Source organism: Coregonus clupeaformis, chromosome 14 (genome assembly GCF_020615455.1).
Source record: "Coregonus clupeaformis isolate EN_2021a chromosome 14, ASM2061545v1, whole genome shotgun sequence".
Classification (NCBI taxonomy): Eukaryota; Metazoa; Chordata; class Actinopteri; order Salmoniformes; family Salmonidae; genus Coregonus; species Coregonus clupeaformis.
The window spans coordinates 5,446,370-5,459,232 of NC_059205.1; positions in this window are offsets into that span (position 1 = coordinate 5,446,370).

Genomic DNA, 12,863 nt, shown 5'->3' on the forward strand with positions numbered 1-12,863 from the left:
GTGATACAGGAAATTAGTTTAAAGAGTATATTGAGCAATACATGCCCCAGGTCATTATATCATGTCCATCAAGTTAGGAGAAACTAAATCCTACCTGCCAACCCTGCTTCTCTTAAAAAGATAACAAAATATTTGAGACTATATCTAATGACGTTCTACTCAATATATACTCTTTAAACTAATTTCCTGTATCACCTTCACCCTCATACTAGATCTCAGCCTCTCTCTTTCCCTCTGATACTGTCCACACTGTAGCAATACATGCTCCACAGTCTCTATTTCCTGACAATAATCACACTTTCCTGATGGATGCTTTCCTATCACGTTTAATTGTACATTTACATTTATGTCATTTAGCAGACGCTCTTATCCAGAGCGACTTACAGGAGCAATTAGGGTTAAGTGCCTTGCTCAAAGGCACATCGACATATTTTTCACCTAGTTGGCTCGGGGATTAGAACGAGCGACCTTTCAGTTACTGGCACAACGCTCTTAACCACTAAGCTACCTGCCGTTTAATATCTTATTCAAGTGGCTGTGTTCCACCCTTAATCTTGTAACAATATCCTCCTCTCTTCTGCCCCTTCCTGCCGTCCTCTCTCCCCAACTTCCTCTGTACCTGAAATAAATGCCTTCCCTTATTATCTCTATTCCACTGCTCCTGCCATCTCTGCACCATCACTGTATACAGTATTTTTGCCTCTGCCTTGCTCATTGACACTTCAACATCCCCACTACTAAGTGCTAGCCCCACATGCTAGCCCCACATGGGCTGGAACCCAAGTAAATCTTATCTGAATACCCATCTGTTTAATCCTGCCATGGGTTTGTAGCACCTCATAAAGCAGGTCTTTGTTTGCTACGTGAGCTAAAGGACTGGAGACTCATTAACACTGCACATAAATCAGAGCAAATAACTACTCTGTCTGGCTTAACTTCCTCCACCCACTGCAAGGCCAACAGTATGGCCATCAGCTCTGCCGTATATACAGCCAGATGATCTGTAATACGTTTCCTGACTTCCACCCCACATTCCTGCACTACAAATGCTGACCCAGTACGTCCTGTCCTTGGATCTTTTAAACCATCTGTGTAAATGGCCACAAGATCCTGATACCGTTTCCAGAAGTCTCTTAAAGAAATCAGATGGATCAACACCCTCCCTGTCTTTCTGTAGTCTCTCCAACACTTCTAGATCAACTACTGGAGACGGGAGTAGCCACGGTGGATTTACAGGAATTCCATACTCTCCACCATGGCCAAGACCAAAGAGCTCTCCAAGGATGTCAGGGACAAGATTGTAGACCTACACAAGGCTGGAATGGGCTACAAGACCATCGGCAAGCAGCTTGGTAAGAAGGTGACAACAGTTGGTGCGATTATTCGCAAATGGAAGAAACACAAAAGAACTGTAAATCTCCCTCGGCCTGGGGCTCCATGCAAGATCTCACCTTGTGGAGTTGCAATGATCATGAGCACGGTGAGGAATCAGCCCAGAACTACACGGGAGGATCTTGTCAATGATCTCAAGGCAGCTGGGACCATAGTCACCAAGAAAACAATTGGTAACACACTACGCCGTGAAGGACTGAAATCCTGCAGCGCCCGCAAGGTCCCCCTGCTCAAGAAAGCACATATACATGCCCGTCTGAAGTTTGCCAATGAACATCTGAATGATTCAGAGGAGAACTGGGTGAAAGTGTTGTGGTCAGATGAGACCAAAATCGAGCTCTTTGGCATCAACTCAACTCGCCGTGTTTGGAGGAGGAGGAATGCTGCCTATGACCCCAAGAACACCATCCCCACCGTCAAACATGGAGGTGGAAACATTATGCTTTGGGGGTGTTTTTTCTGCTAAGGGGACAGGATAACTTCACCGCATCAAAGGGACGATGGACGGGGCCATGTACCGTCAAATCTTGGGTGAGAACCTCCTTCCCTCAGCCAGGGCATTGAAAATGGGTCGTGGATGGGTATTCCAGCATGACAATGACCCAAAACACACGGCCAAGGCAACAAAGGAGTGGCTCAAGAAGAGGCACATTAAGGTCCTGGAGTGGCCTAGCCAGTCTCCAGACCTTAATCCCATAGAAAATCTGTGGAGGGAGCTGAAGGTTCGAGTTGCCAAACGTCAGCCTCGAAACCTTAATGACTTGGAGAAGGTCTGCAAAGAGGAGTGGGACAAAATCCCTCCTGAGATGTATGCAAACCTGGTGGCCAACTACAAGAAACGTCTGACCTCTGTGATTGCCAACAAGGGTTTTGCCACCAAGTACTAAGTCATGTTTTGCAGAGGGGTCAAATACTTATTTCCCTCATTAAAATGCAAATCAATGTATAACATTTTTGACATGCGTTTTTCTGGATTGTTTTGTTGTTATTCAGTCTCTCACTGTTCAAATAAACCTACCATTAAAATTATAGACTGATCATTTCTTATAGGCTGTGATGTTTCACAAAACCTTTCTATTCTCATAGTTTATAGAGATTGTAAATTAAAGATAAGCCTTTTTGCTAAGAGCATTATTATATTATTGATCGACTTTTCAAATCAACCAGCAGTGCTATTTGCAGAGTTAGCTCCAAGTAAATGTTGCCATTTTTCAGCCATTCCTGACCCTGCGACCAAAAACAGGCTACATATAAATACATATACAGTGGGGAGAAAAAGTATTTAGTCAGCCACCAATTGTGCAAGTTCTCCCACTTAAAAAGATGAGAGAGGCCTGTCATTTTCATCATAGGTACACGTCAACTATGACAGACAAATTGAGAAAAAAAAATCCAGAAAATCACATTGTAGGATATTTTATGAATTTATTTGCAAATTATGGTGGAAAATAAGTATTTGGTCACCTACAAACAAGCAAGATTTATGGCTCTCACAGACCTGTAACTTCTTCTTTAAGAGGCTCCTCTGTCCTCCACTTGTTACCTATATTAATGGCACCTGTTTGGACTTGTTATCAGTATAAAAGACACCTGTCCACAACCTCAAACAGTCACACTCCAAACTCCACTATGGCCAAGACCAAAGAGCTGTCAAAGGACACCAGAAACAAAATTGTAGACCTGCCCCAGGCTGGGAAGACTGAATCTGCAATAGGTAAGCAGCTTGGTTTGAAGAAATCAACTGTGGGAGCAATTATTAGGAAATGGAAGACATACAAGACCACTGATAATCTCCCTCGATCTGGGGCTCCACGCAAGATCTCACCCCGTGGGGTCAAAATGATCACAAGAACGGTGAGCAAAAATCCCAGAACCACACGGGGGGACCTAGTGAATGACCTGCAGAGAGCTGGGACCAAAGTAACAAAGCCTACCATCAGTAACACACTACGCCGCCAGGGACTCAAATCCTGCAGTGCCAGACGTGTCCCCCTGCTTAAGCCAGTACATGTCCAGGCCCGTCTGAAGTTTGCTAGAGTGCATTTGGATGATCCAGAAGAGGATTGGGAGAATGTCATATGGTCAGATGAAACCAAAATAGAACTTTTTGGTAAAAACTCAACTCGTCGTGTTTGGAGGACAAAGAATGCTGAGTTGCATCCAAAGAACACCATACCTACTGTGAAGCATGGGGGTGGAAACATCATGCTTTGGGGCTGTTTTTCTGCAAAGGTACCAGGACGACTGATCCGTGTAAAGGAAAGAATGAATGGGGCCATGTATCGTGAGATTTTGAGTGAAAACCTCCTTCCATCAGCAAGGGCATTGAAGATGAAACGTGGCTGGGTCTTTCAGCATGACAATGATCCCAAACACACCGCCCGGGCAACGAAGGAGTGGCTTCGTAAGAAGCATTTCAAGGTCCTGGAGTGGCCTAGCCAGTCTCCAGATCTCAACCCCATAGAAAATCTTTGGAGGGAGTTGAAAGTCCATGTTGCCCAGCGACAGCCCCAAAACATCACTGCTCTAGAGGAGATCTGCATGGAGGAATGGGCCAAAATACCAGCAACAGTGTGTGAAAACCTTGTGAAGACTTACAGAAAACGTTTGACCTGTGTCATTGCCAACAAAGGGTATATAACAAAGTATTGAGAAACTTTTGTTATTGACCAAATACTTATTTTCCACCATAATTTGCAAATAAATTCATTAAAAATCCTACAATGTGATTTTCTGGGGAAAAAATTATCATTTTGTCTGTCATAGTTGTCTGTCATCACAGGCCTCTCTCATCATTTTAAGTGGGAGAACTTGCACAATTGGTGGCTGACTAAATACTTTTTTTCCCCACTGTATGGCCAGTACCAAAACAAGTGATCTAATGATTCTGTGTCTTTGCAGCAAAATCTGCAGAGTTGGGATGGTTGTATCCCCTATATGGATGGGGAGCGTCGCTGCACAGCTATTTTCAGGTCTCTCCAGAGATGTTAGATCGGGTTCAAGTCCGGGCTCTGGCTGGGCCACTCAAGGACATTCAGAGACTTGTCTTGAAGCCACTCCTGTGTTGTCTTGGCTGTGCCCTTAGGTTCGTTGTCCAGTTGTAAGGTGAACCGTCGCCCCCTGTCTGAGGTCCTGAGCGCTCTGGAGCAGGTTTTCATCAAGGATCTCTCTGTACTATGCTTCGTTCATCTTTCCCTCGATCCTGAATAGTCTCCCAGTCCCTCCGCTGAAAAACATCCCCACAGCATGATGCTGCCACAACCATGCTTCACCGTAGGGATGGTGCCAGGTTTACTCCAGACGTGACGCTTGGCATTCAGGCCAAAGAGTTAAATCTTGGTTTCATCAGACCAGAGAATCTTGTTTCTCATGGTCAGAGTCCTTTAGGTGCCTTTTGGCAAACTCCAAGCGGGCTGTCATGGGCCTTTTATTGAGGAGTGGCTTCCGTCTGGCCACTCTACCATAAAGGCCTGATTGGTAGAGTGCTGCAGAGATGGTTGTCCTTCTGGAAGGTTCTCCCATCTCCACAGAGGAACTCTAGAGCTCTGTCAGAGTGACCATCAGGTTTTTGGTCACCTCCCTGACCAAGGCCCTTCTCCCCCCGATTGCTCAGTTTGGCCGGGCGGCAAGCTCTAGGAAGAGTCTTTGTGGTTCCAAACTTCTTCCATTTAAGAATGATGGAGGTCACTGTGTTCTTGGGGACCTTCAATGCTGCAGAAATGTTTTGGTTCCCTTCCCCCAGATCTGTGCCTCGACACAATAATGTCTCGGAGCTCTACGGACAATTCCTTTGACCTCATGGCTTGGTTTTTGCTCTGACATGCACTGTCAACTATGGGACCTTATATAGACAGGTGTGTGCCTTTCCAAATCATTTTTTATTGAATTTTTTCTGTCATTTTAGCAGACGCTCTTATCCAGAGCGACTTAGTGAGTGTATACATAATTTTGATTTTTTTCATATTGGCCCCCCGTGGGAATCAAACCCACAACCCTGGCGTTGCAAACGCCATGCTCTACCAACTGAGCTACATCCCTGCCAGCCATTCCCTCCCCTACCCTGGTCACTCCCGGCTACGACAGAGCCTGGATTCGAACCAGGATCTCTAGTGGCACAGCTAGCACTGCGATGCAGTGCCTTAGACCACTGCGCCACTCATGTCCAATCAATTTAATTTACCACAGGTGGACTCCACTCAAGTTGTAGAAACATCTCAAGGATGATCAATGGAAACAGGATTTCTTCTCCCCTTTCCACTTGCCTCCTGCATTTTTGCGGTAATGCTGCAATCAGTTGGTTGTAATTTTGGATAGAGCAGACATTTCCATATATTTTTGTTAACTGCATGTATGACATAAATCCACCAGTCCTATTTATGATATCAATTACAAAGATTATAAAAAAAATGTATTTAAAAAAAATCAATTTTACTGAACAAAAATATAAAATAAACTCAACATGGAAAGTGTTAGTTCCATGTTTCATGAGCTGAAATAAAATATCCCAAAAATTTTCCATATGCACAAAAAGCTTATTTCTCTCAGATTTTGTGCACAAATTTGTTTACGTCCCTGTTAGTGAGCATTTCTCCTTTGCCAAGATAATACATCCACCTTACAGGTGTGGCATATCAAGAAGCTGATTAAACAGCATGATCATTACACAGGTGCACCTTGTGCTGGGGACAATTAAAGGCCACTCTAAAATGTTTTGTCACACAACACAATGCCACAGATGTCTCAAGTTTTGAGGGAGCGTGCAATTGGCATGCTGACTGCAGGAATGTCCAGAGAATTGAATGTTAATTTCTCTACCATAAGTCGCCTCAACATCATTTCAGAGAATTTGGCAGTATGTCCAACCGGCCTCACAACCACATACCATGTGTATGGCGTCGTGTGGGCGAGCGGTTTGCTGGAGTCAACGTTGTGAACAGAGTGCGGTGGGGTTATGGCATGGGCAGACGTAAGCTGCGGACAACGAACACAATTGCATTTTATCGATGGCAATTTGAATGCACAGAGATACCGTGACGAGCTCCTGAGGCCTTGTCATGCCATTCATCCGCCACCAGCACCTCATGTTTCAGCATGATAATGCACAGCTCCATGTTGCAAGGATCTGTACACAATTCCTGGAACCTTAAATTGTCCCAGTACTTCCATGGCCTGCATATTCACCAAACATGTCACCCATTGATCATGGTTGGGATGCTCTGGATCGACGTGTATGACAGCGTGTTCCAGTTCCCGCCAATAATCAGCAACTTCGCACAGCAATTGAAGAGGAGTGGGACAACGTTCCACAGGCCACAATCAACAGCCTGATCAACTCTATACGAATCAGATGTGCTGTGCTGCATGAGGCAAATGGTGGTCACACCAGATACTGACTGGTTTTCTGATCCACGCCTCTACCTTTTTTAAAAGGGGTCTGTGACCAACAGATGCATATCTGTATTCCCAGTGATGTGAAATCCATAGAATAGGTCCTAATGAATTCATTTCAATTGACTGATTTCCTTATATGAACTGTAACTCAGTAAAATGTTTGTTCAGTGTAGTATATTCAAGTTCAACCATAATATTTTTTCTGATATTTGTTCTGTCTTTTCTGGTGGATTAAACTGATATTGCAACCAGCTTTCTATTACTTGTTTTAAAATAGCGATATTTTGGAGATGATTTCCTTTTCAAATAACTGAATGTGAGAGGTTGTAATCTGAATGAAGGGAAAAAAGGCCATTATCAAATCAAATCAAATTTTATTGGTCACATGCGCCGAATACAACAGGTGCAGACATTGCAGTGAAATGCTTACTTACAGCCCTTAACCAACAGTGCATTTATTTTAAACAAAAAAAGTAAGAATAAAACAACAACAAGAAAAGTGTTGAGAAAAAAAGAGCAGAAGTAAAATAAAGTGACAGTAGGGAGGCTATATATACAGTAAAATAAAGTGACAGTAGGGAGGCTATATATACAGGGGGGTACCGTTGCAGAGTCAATGTGCGGGGGCACCGGCTAGTTGAGGTAGTTGAGGTAATATGTACATGTGGGTAGAGTTAAAGTGACTATGCATAAATACTTAACAGAGTAGCAGCAGCGTAAAAAGGATGGGGTGGGGGGGCAGTGCAAATAGTCCGGGTAGCCATGATTAGCTGTTCAGGAGTCTTATGGCTTGGGGGTAGAAGCTGTTGAGAAGTCTTTTGGACCTAGACTTGGCACTCCGGTACCGCTTGCCGTGCGGTAGCAGAGAGAACAGTCTATGACTAGGGTGGCTGGAGTCTTTGACAATTTTGAGGGCCTTCCTCTGACACCGCCTGGTATAGAGGTCCTGGATGGCAGGGAGCTTTGCCCCAGTGATGTACTGGGCCGTACGCACTACCCTCTGTAGTGCCTTGCGGTCAGAGGCCAAGCAGTTGCCATACCAGGCGGTGATGCAACCAGTCAGGATGCTCTCGATGGTGCAGCTGTAGAATTTTTTGAGGATCTGAGGACCCATGCCAAATCTTTTTAGTCTCCTGAGGGGGAATAGGCTTTGTCGTGCCCTCTTCACGACTGTCTTGGTGTGTTTGGACCATGATAGTTCGTTGGTGATGTGGACACCAAGGAACTTGAAGCTCTCAACCTGTTCCACTACAGCCCCGTCGATGAGAATGGGGGCGTGCTCAGTCCTCTTTTTTTTCCTGTAGTCCACAATCATCTCCTTTGTCTTGGTCACGTTGAGGGAGAGGTTGTTGTCCTGGCACCACACGGCCAGATCTCTGACCTCCTCCCCTATAGGCTGTCTCATCGTTGTCGGTGATCAGGCCTACCACTGTTGTGTCGTCGGCAAACTTAATGATGGTGTTGGAGTCGTGCCTGGCCATGCAGTCATGGGTGAACAGAGAGTACAGGAGGGGGACTGAGCACGCACCCCTGAGGGGCCCCCCCGTGTTGAGGATCAGTGTGGCAGATGTGTTGTTACCTACCCTTACCACCTGGGGGCGGCCCGTCAGGAAGTCCAGGATCCAGTTGCAGAGGGAGGTGTTTAGTCCCAGGATCCTTAGCTTAGTGATGAGCTTAGAGGGCACTATGGTGTTGAATGCTGAGCTGTAGTCAATGAATAGCATTCTCACGTAGGTGTTCCTCTTGTCCAGGTGGGAAAGGGCAGTGTGGAGTGCGATAGAGATTGCATCATCTGTGGATCTGTTGGGGCGGTATGCAAATTGGAGTGGGTCTAGGGTTTCTGGGATTATGCTGTTGATGTGAGCCATGACCAGTCTTTCAAAGTACTTCATGGCTACAGACGTCAGTGCTACGGGTCGGTAGTCATTTAGGCAGGTTATCTTAGAGTTCTTGGGCACGGGGACTATGGTGGTCTGCTTGAAACATGTTGGTATTACAGACTCAGTCAGGGACATGTTGAAAATGTCAGTGAAGACACTTGCCAGTTGGTCAGCACATGCTCGGAGTACACGTCCTGGTAATCCGTCTGGCCCTGCGGCCTTGTGAATGTTGACCTGCTTAAAAGTCTTACTCACATCGGCTACGGAGAGCGTGATCACATAGTCATCCGGAACAGCTGGTGCTCTCATGCATGCTTCAGTGTTGCTTGCCTCGAAGCCAGCATAGAAGTGGTTTAGCTCGTCTGGTAGGCTTGTGTCACTGGGCAGCTCGCGGCTGTGCTTCCCTTTGTAGTCTGTAATAGTTTTCAAGCCATGCCACATCCGACGAGCGTCAGAGCCAGTGTAGTATGATTCAATCTTAGACCTGTATTGACTCTTTGCCTGTTTGATGGTTCGTCGGAGGTCATAGCGGGATTTCTTATAAGCGTCCGGGTTAGAGTCCCGTTCCTTGAAAGCGGCAGCTCTACCCTTTAGCTCAGTGCGGATGTTTCCTGTAATCCATGGCTTCTGGTTGGGGTATGTACGTACGGTCACTGAGGGGACGACATCATCGATGCACTTATTGATGAAGCCAGTGACTGATGTGGTGTACTCCTCAATGCTGTCTGAAGAATCCCGGAACATGTTCCAGTCTGTGCTAGCAAAACAGTCCTGTAGCTTAGCATCTGCGTCATCTGACCACTTTTTTATTAACCGAATCACTGGTGCTTCCTGCTTCAGTTTTTGCTTATAAGCAGGAATCAGGAGGATAGAGTTATGGTCAGATTTGCCAAATGGAGGGCGAGCTTTGTATGCGTCTCTGTGTGTGGAGTAAAGGTGGTCTAGAGTTTTTTTCCCTCTGGTTGCACATTTAACATGCTGGTAGAAATTAGGTAGAACGGATTTAAGTTTCCCTGCATTAAAGTCCCCGGCCACTAGGAGCGCTGCATCTGGATGAGCGTTTTCCTGTTGATTAATGGCCTTGTACAACTCATTCAGTGCAATCTTAATGCCAGCATTGGTTTGTGGTGGTAAATAGACAGCTATGAAAAATATAGATGAAAACTCTCTTGGTAAATAGTGTGGTCTACAGCTTATCATAAGATACTCTACCTCAGGCGAGCAAAACCTCGAGACTTCCTTAGTATTTGATTTTGTGCACCAGCTGTTGTTATAGAACACAGGGTGAGCCATTCTTACTAATCTGCTAGAGAACCAGTTTGGATTTAACTATAGTTTTTGTATGACTGAAGCCTTTAGGGAGAGGTCTAATGCTTTAATATTTAATCATTTCTGCCCTCCGAATTCATATTCATATGTTTAATGTTGTCTGGCTTGCCTTTCCAAATAAAGTGGGATAATTTTTTGCTCATATCATTTTAAAAAGTCATTAGGTGCAGGCGGGCCATAAGTACATCGGTAAACAGGGACATGACTAAAGAGTTAATCAGGGTGATTTTTCCACAATAGACAGGTGTTGTCCTTTCCAAGGTAGCAAAACCTTATCTAATTTGGGTAACTTTCTATTAAAATGTATTGTAGTGAGATCATTTCTTTCTTTCAAAATATGAATACCAAGTATGTCTACTTCACCGTCGGATCATTTTATTGGTCAACTACACGGTAATGTAAAAGTTGTATTTTTTTGTGATCCAAGACATAATATGCACCATCAGTTTTTATCCAGAGAGGTTAGAAAAATGATCTAGGTCCTTTATGAGGCTGTGCATGGATCCAAATTGCGGATTTAAAAGAAAACATGAATCGGCAGCGTACAATGACACCTTTGTTTTTAAGGCCTGGATTTCTAATCCCTTGATATTATTGTTGGATCTGATTTGAATAGCTAACATTTCAATGGCCACAATAAATAGATATGCCGATAATGGACACGCATTTGGTTTTTGTTGTCCTAGGCTACCTGGCTAAAATGCTTGCTCGCTAGCCTAACTTCCTTTCATGGCCAACGATACGCCAGGCCAGCTAGTTAACATTAGCCTAACGTTACTACATCTAGCTACATGTTGAATTTCCATCCTCTCTCAGGCCAGGGGCAGAATGTATGAATTTATGGTTGGATCAGAATCGCCGTTATAATCATTGGCCAGTACGGAGAATTAAGTAAAACCACAAGTCCAAATCCTTATCTCCATCCGTGGCTAATTTAGGAAATTGACAATTTTAGATAGCTAGCTAGCTAGCCACAGGAGGACAACAACACAACGAGATGCAACAATTCAATTTCTGTCAATGATGTTTGGCTTCTAACGTGATGTGATTGGTGTGAAGCCAAATCCAAACTAGCTTCCCTTGACACTTTTTTTGGGTGAGCCAGGACCATTCACAGCTGAGCTCACTCAGTTTAGCTCAATGCTGATTGGCTATTATTTTATTTATTTTCTATCAGGGAAGCCAAATGCTCACTGGCCTCCCTTGTATTCAATGCTACGGGCGGCAACAATGTCATCCTCTTTTTGACCAGACAGCATAGATGGACTACACATACAGAGACAGCGGGGCGCTGTTTCGTTCGCTTGGCTGCTTTTTCCAGTGAGATACATTCAGCCTCTTGTGAATTGAAGGAAATGTATGAAACACAGAGAGATGAAAGATAAGCTATTTTGTATGGTTTTTTTTTTCTTGGTCATTTCTTTGGTGAAGCCTGGCTTCCATGAATCCATGACACTGGGTAGGATCCCCTGAGGCCCATCCATAACGCCAGCCCTGACAACCATTATTTCATTGTACTGCAGATTTACTGCATTTTAACAGAAGTTACATTTTCTAAGGGTATCCTGTATTGTTGTGCATGTTTATCTTACATGCTGGTAGCCTAGATACATAGGTTATGGAAGTGAATGTGCACTTTTCAATTGGGTGGACTGCAACTATGAAAAACCCTGCTATAGCCTTTAGTAAAAGAAAAAGCATTTATAGCATCAGAGATTCTCTATTTTAGGGACCATCTCTGATAGCTATAGGACCGCAAAGACTGTCACAAATGTTGGCTTTTAATGACCTAGTAAATTAATTGACTTGGAGGTGAAATATATCACATTTATTTTAATTTTTTTAATGTATATTTTATCACCTACCAAATTAAAAACTAAAATGGCCCTACTCCTGAAAAAGTTAATCGGGACAGATAAGCTGAAGTGGACTCGGCCCGAGTACCATTAGCCGGAGCCCAGAGTAATATGATTCAGCCGGACTCGGAAAGAGCTCGGCCCGCATGAAGCCCCTCCGAATCTGAGTCCATGTCGAGTCCCCCGAGTCTCAAATAGAATAGGCCAGAGCCCAGTGTGTTGACTGGGTTCAGTATACCATGAGACTCTAACCCGCTGTCACGATCGTCAAAAGGAGCGGACCAAGGCGCAGCGTGAAATGCGTACATCTTTTATTTCAGTACTTTCAAATACACTAAACAACAAAACTAAACGTGAAGTCCTCGGTCATACACACAAACCAACACGGAACAAGATCCCACGAATAACAAGTGCACACAAGGCTGCCTAAGTATGGTCCCAATCAGAGACAACAAGCAACAGCTGATTCTCGTTGCCTCTGATTGAGAACCACCCCGGCCAACACAGAAACACATAACCTAGAACATACCATAGAAACACGAAACATAGACTCTACACAACGAAACTAACACCCTGGCTCAACATACAAGAGTCCCCAGAGCCAGGGCGTGACACCCGCTTTGTTGCGTTCTGCCAGCTGTTGTTTGCCAAGTGTGCTAAACTGAATCATGCAAACCCTGCTGATAAAGAACATTACTCCAATTGTAATAATTGTAATGGTTCTAGTGTTTTATATGCAATGTTATATGCAATGGGTGCATGGCCCACAAACACTATGCACATGTTTATATAGATTGGTGTATATTATATGAGTAGTATTTAGATAACTGGTTAGTAGTTCAATCAGATTTAAACCGAAAAACAGATATGAATCAAAATAAGACTTATTTTTCATGAACTCAAAAAAGATGTCATGAAAAAGATGTATTAATCTGGTTGTGATCTGGTTATAAAACGTCCCAACCAGATTTCAACCAGTAAAAGACGTCTTTATCACATCGTATGCCCACTGGGT